The 6,000-nt window shown below is 42.8% G+C and overlaps 1 long non-coding RNA gene across 1 annotated transcript in view; it reads right to left on the bottom strand.

The window, feature by feature from the left end:
* Nucleotides 1–1,368: 1,368 nt before the first annotated feature.
* LOC149324848 (uncharacterized) overlaps nucleotides 1,369–6,000 on the bottom strand; it is a 41,440-nt gene continuing 36,808 nt past the window's right edge. Inside the window, exons 2-3 of the long non-coding RNA XR_016286650.1 lie at nucleotides 2,946–2,975; nucleotides 1,369–1,461 (exon numbers count right to left, since the gene is read on the bottom strand). This is a non-coding gene — a long non-coding RNA (uncharacterized LOC149324848). The remainder of the gene's footprint in view (nucleotides 1,462–2,945; nucleotides 2,976–6,000) is intronic.

The following is a 6,000-nucleotide window of genomic DNA, read 5'->3' as shown; positions in this document are numbered from 1 at the left end:
CTATTGCGGGGTAGTGGCGCATCGCTGAACTGCTGCACCAATGTGACAGGAGTGGTTTCAGGACTCCCGTATATACTGGAATATAATGTCGAAAATGACCATTTCAGCGTACATGGACATTAACCCATTAACTCTACAGCGTCTTACCTTTAAATCGGAGCTTAAGGGTCCCCGCACACTCTGAAAACCAGTATTTTTTGCGCATCAAAAAGAGAAGTTTTACCAAATTTTGTTTTACCAAATTCTTAGAAATAAAACGGAGTTAAGCCGTCACTTTCATGCCATGCGCGTCAACCCTAATAACGCACAAGCATTTGATCAAGTCTTTCTGTGTACCGTCCTTGTCAAAAGTAACCAGGCTGCAAGGTTTGCTTCTAGCTGATGCAGTGCAATCCGTACGGCTTCCCTGAAGCTGAAATGGTAATTAAAGGTAAGAACTGGAGGTATTATTACCTTCCAAAAACTTTTAATTTTAGGACAACTACAAGGGCTCCATTATTCAAGCTAGAAGCAGTAAATGAAGACTGGTTAGGTTTGACAAAGGCGGTACCTTGTAGACATCGTGTGAGGTCTTACGCTGGCCATTTGGCTACGAAAGCCCGTGAGCTAGTGTCCAGCGCTTGTAAATGTTGGCTGTAAATTGCAGACAGAGCTCAGTATCCTGCACCTCTAGAGCCTTTGCCACTTCTATAAATGCTCTCACCTCACGACGGAAAGAATCCGATTTGTAGATAAACTAACACATCGAACAACGGAAATGTCGTCTTCCGAAGCCGCCTTCAAAAAGATGTAAAAAACATTCTAGCGGCTGGTGAGGGAACAAGCATAACTTTACATTAATTCAGGAATAATTCTGTTATTCTATTGCTCTTCACTAGAAAGTTGTTGCACCAGAATGCAAGTCGGGAAAATGTGTTTCCCGGCTTGTGCGTGTTTACCAGTACAGCTTCTCAACCGTGTATTTCGTCAGGTGCCCTAGTATAGTAAATATGCAGTGCCGAAGATGGAATCATGCTACCACCTTTTGTATCACCGATGTCAATGGTTATACCAGCAGTCGCCTGAAAATTGCTGATCGAAGGTATTCGTCGTTCGCAAGTTTCAACGCCGCCTCAAACGCAGAATGTTACTAGTTGTGTAGTACGGCTCCTAAAGTGTTCCAAACTGTCACCTTGACCAAGCGTGGCTATCAAGCATTCAACTCTGATTTCTTTTCGCCATTTATTTATTCAAGCTGGCTCGGTTTTCGACGACTGCCAGTAGTCGAAGAGAGGCCGCTGCAAACTGCATCTTATCCCTTTTTAAAGCAGGTTTTTTCGCACTCCGCCTGCGTTTTGAAGTTGTTGCAATTTGGGCAGCATCCTCCCCATTTAAACTGCTGGCACTTCTTGGCTGCATCGTTGTAATAGTATCTCGGCACCTTGTCCTTGCACGGTCCTTGTTCTTTTGGTTCGCTGCAACCTGTGGACAAGAGCGGCCGAAGTCACAGCGGTGGACACAGAAAAAACGATTTCAGTATCTCTCAGCACGTATTTGTGGACGAGTTCCTTCTACATTATCACCAAAAGCAGCCATAAAATAAAGGCCGACGGAGAAGACACGAGACATACAAAGAGTAGGTCTAACAAATGATAGCTGAATTTTGTCCCATACAAAAAATAACTGGTGCTAAAGAACACCTTGCCCAGACGAAGACAAGTCCCCTTGTCGAAACGTTGGCTCTAGCAACCTGAGGTTTTCCCCTCCCTTGTTCATTTTGTGATCACCTATATAATTAGAGCCGTCATGCACAGCGCCCCCAAAATCACGATTCAGTACCGTTTTTTCGTTTGCGCACGACACCCACCGATAAGCCCACTTAACAATAGCTGAGAAATGATTAATCACACTTCTTGATCTGGACGGCTTCCAGTATTGCGTCGGCTAACCGCTTTTCAGCCCTGTCCAGAACACGGATCCTTTCGGAGTCTGGTGCAAACTCATGAGCCATAGAGTGAACTTCTATGTATCCCGGAAGCTGATTTTCAGTCTTGTACCGGTGCTGATGCCATCTGTCGGTTAGACATCTGCCCTTTTGTCCAGCGTACGTAGTACCACGCGACATGGGTACGGAATAATGGAATTTTATTACGCAGCTGGCATTCTGACGTTCTGCGTTCCACTTAACACGCACACTTCCCAGACATTTCAGAGCTTAAAATGTGACCCTGACGCCAGCCCATAGGTCTACGCTTTTCGCACTGCGGGATATGGGATGAATATATGGAATGAGGGAAACCTTGTGGCAGAAAATCCTGCTTGACTCTGGTCAACAATTGAGGGTGGCTAGAGAATTCTGAGCATTTTTTTTTGTCGGCAGAAACACATTTGTATGGATTGCGTTTTAAAGGCACATAAACTCGCATTTCGCTCCTCGATAGCGCCAACGCTATTTGAATAAAAAATTAGTGCGGGCAAATAATGCTACCAGAAACTGATAATTTTCCATAACTTGGAATGGGAAAAAATGAAGGGTATAAATTAAACTCTATTAAATCAAGAGCAAAACTAACACTCTATAAATATGTACCTTAATGCTTGCTGAGTCTGAAAGCACACAAACTATCAATCATGAATAATTGACAGTCCGTTATGTTTATTTTCAAGTTGCAGGCGCTTTTAAAGTTTCTAGGGAGGTAGCTTTCATTCGATACTATGCAGTGCGCCGAGCGCGATACCTCCAGCACTCCGAAACACTTTAGTGCAATACAAAGTTTTCATGTCGTCCTTTCTCAGGACTACAGAGTTTAAAATGCTACTAAGTTTTCCTTTTCCGACTGAGCAGAAGCCGCGGAAGCTTAAGAATTCTGGGCCGAACCGGCTAGCACGTTTTGCGATTTGCGATTTTGCGAAAATTTTAAAACATGCTCATTATATAAAAAAAAATTTCAAAAATCATCACATACCATACGGATACTTGCATTTTGGGGGATAGCCTGAAAGGAGAAATACATTAGCAATGGTTACCTTCAAAATTTGTTAGAAAATATGTAATTCCCTAAAAACCCGTGAAATCTGTACAATTTCATATACTTTGCAAATATTTCTAAATGCCGAAAATTCAATACCATTAGTGCCAGAGCAGATTGCATATAGACACATATACACAAACGTCCATCATGTACCTTGGACGATTATTCGTTCTAGAGATTGGGGTTGCAGGGAACAACATTTACGACAGGAATCTCGCCTCTCGCTGATACATTGTGCATTTTAGTAAACTATTTTTTAGTTTTAACTTGCTAATTCCTGAGGAACCAAATTGTTAAGCTTAAAAAGCAAGAATCAGAATAAGACGCGGGTCTTTCCAATTGTGAAACATAGGAATAAGTTTAATGATAGAATTCTGAGCACAATGAGCATAGCTTTGCTTAAAGGCAACCAATAAAGTTGCTTTAAAGCAGGCTTAACGCACAAACAGAAAGTAATTAGTTCCTGCCTCATGACCGCCATTGCGCTTCCTTCATTAGCGTCAGATTAATCTTTGGGAATTGAGGGCTGCATCAATTCCGAGAATAACCACTGCTCGCATTCTTTTCTGTCCAATAATCACCGACATTTCTAGCGCGCCTCTCTCTGTTGTCTGCGTTTATATGCGTTTAAATATTGGCGTAGATTCATGACGGCTGATGCCTTCAGGTGCTTACAACCAAAATGAAAAAAAAAATGTCCGCTCTCAGGCCATCGATGCTTCGCCTGCGTCATTTCACCAGAAAATGCATTTTTGTCAGCCGAAATAATTTATATTGCTGATCAGGTTCCACAGAAACGTTCCTATCCTGGTAACTTTAAAGCTTTTATTGCGAAAGCAATACTACTTGCACTTTCACGCATTTGCCGTGCCGCGGCGGTGACCACCATTGACCTTCATTTGACCTTGATTGCATTAGATTGGATTAAATTCTATTAGATTAGATTGGATTGGACTGGATTGGATTGGACAGGACTGGACTGGACTGGATTGGATCGGATTAGATTAGATTAGATTAGATTAGATTAGATTAGATTGGATTGCATTGTATTGGATTGGATTGTATAACCGATGGTTCACCACAAGTCTAAACACAAGCACCACCACCAGCTACACTACCAGCTGAACCATGGCGTAGGTACCGATATTGCTTTCGCAATTACCGGGCTTAACCAAGCTAAGCCACAGCGAATTTTTCCCTACGATCTACTTTAATTTTAAACTGTGTCAAATTGCTAGCTAGTGCTGCGAAACCTTACCACATTGTCCTCCTCCCCCTCCTGCTTCTTCGGCGAATGCAACGGCGGCGAATAAAGCCGCCACGACGACTGAAGCAAGTACTGCGTTCATGGCTTCCAATGAAATTATTCATCACCATCTCAAAACGGGTGTTCTTTTATAGGCCGAAGGTGTAAGGCGTAAACAGGAAGCACGACAGATCAAAGTAAAAAATTTTCTCCGCCTGTGGTAGGTCACCGTTCGTGTTTTTGCATGGGCGAATACTTTTCTTTTTGCTGTTTTCTTTAAGTTCTTTTACTGTGCATAGAGGCGCATTTAGTGGGTATGTTTTGCAGTCTGGAGCGAAAATAGCAAAACACTGCAGATAACGGACGCGAGGCACTTGTTCCTTGTCAGATAGTGAGGAGACTGCGTTTAAACGAAAGCTAGGCCTCCCGAACTTGTAGGATAACAGGAAAACCTATAAAAAACATAACCTGCATTTTTTACTTGTTTTTGAGGCATTTTTGCCCCGATGAGCTGCACGTGGGATTGCTATCAACTGTAGGCAGCACAAACGTAGACTTTTTCAAAAAAAAAAAATCAGTGAAACCTTTTGAAGGTTTCTCAAATTTCCCTGACCCAATCTTTGGCTGGCAATGTAACAAAACACAGCAAACGGAATAATAAATATTTGATAGTTTTGTGACAGCAAAATAACAACTAACGCCGGTGTGTGGTTCTCTTGTAGGGAGCTTCACGCAAATGTTCCGTTTTTGGAACATTTTTGGACCGGGCTGGCAATATTCTTGTCTAAAAGCACCTTGCATTCTCCGCCTGTCGAAAACGCTACCCTATTATGTGTATCAAAGATCTTAGCCCGGATTTACCGATGATATTGCGCAGCGAATTTGTGGGCACTGTCAGAAACTTGTCCTACGTATGTTGGGCCACGCTCATTGCGGCTTCTGCGAGCCGTTTCGAATGATTCGGGGCGCCTCACGACCACGCCTCGCAGTGGATGAGGGCAAACTTCATGCGAAAGGAGAAACGGTTTGTATGCAGGGTGTGGTCACTCTCTCCTCTCCCTCTCCCGCACCTGAAGACAGGGCAGCAGCGGGAGGCTCGTGACGAGGACTGTCACGTTTTCACAGAAGCGAGGCATCCGTAGGTTGTTGTGGGGACGTGGGTGTCATAGATATGCGGTAAAGACAACCCCTCAAGAAATGTTCCCTAGCTCGCCGTGGCTTCAGTGGGGCTGATTGCGATACAGCTCGCACGATGAATGCAAACATTTTTTCAAGCACAGTGGTTTTTCTACGATTTCCTTTCTGTAATTTGCCATTACATTACAGTTTTCGTTAGCAGTTACAACCGAATTACAATAGGAAGTAGTTTCTGAAACTAAGAAGAAAAAATTACACTACACAGATCGTAAGAGCTGTTTCCGATGACGTGAGCACAGGCGCGGATTAAAAGGAGTGGAGGGCGATTACGGTGGGGGCAGTCAAACTTGCAAGCAAGAAATTCAACATAAAAGAAGCATTGTGAATTTCATCTTTTCAACCCATAAAGTATAAGAAATACGTGGTTCTAATAGGGCTGCCCCGTGCAAAACCGATCTGTAATTTTGTCAATTCTCTAGTATTTTTTATGTAGGAATGGGGAGCATTCCTAGAAAGGAACACTGAAAAACCAATGGTTATTTTTCAAAGAGATGCTAATTTTTTCAGTTTTATTTTATATATCATGCATAATTTGTGAACACGATT

The sequence above is a fragment of the Amblyomma mixtum genome, unplaced genomic scaffold, assembly GCF_055824585.1.
Source record: "Amblyomma mixtum isolate Tamu unplaced genomic scaffold, ASM5582458v1 scaffold_13, whole genome shotgun sequence".
Classification (NCBI taxonomy): domain Eukaryota; kingdom Metazoa; phylum Arthropoda; class Arachnida; order Ixodida; family Ixodidae; genus Amblyomma; species Amblyomma mixtum.
The sequence above is the reverse complement of the archived record's forward strand: the minus strand, read 5'-3'. Positions and strand labels throughout refer to the sequence as shown.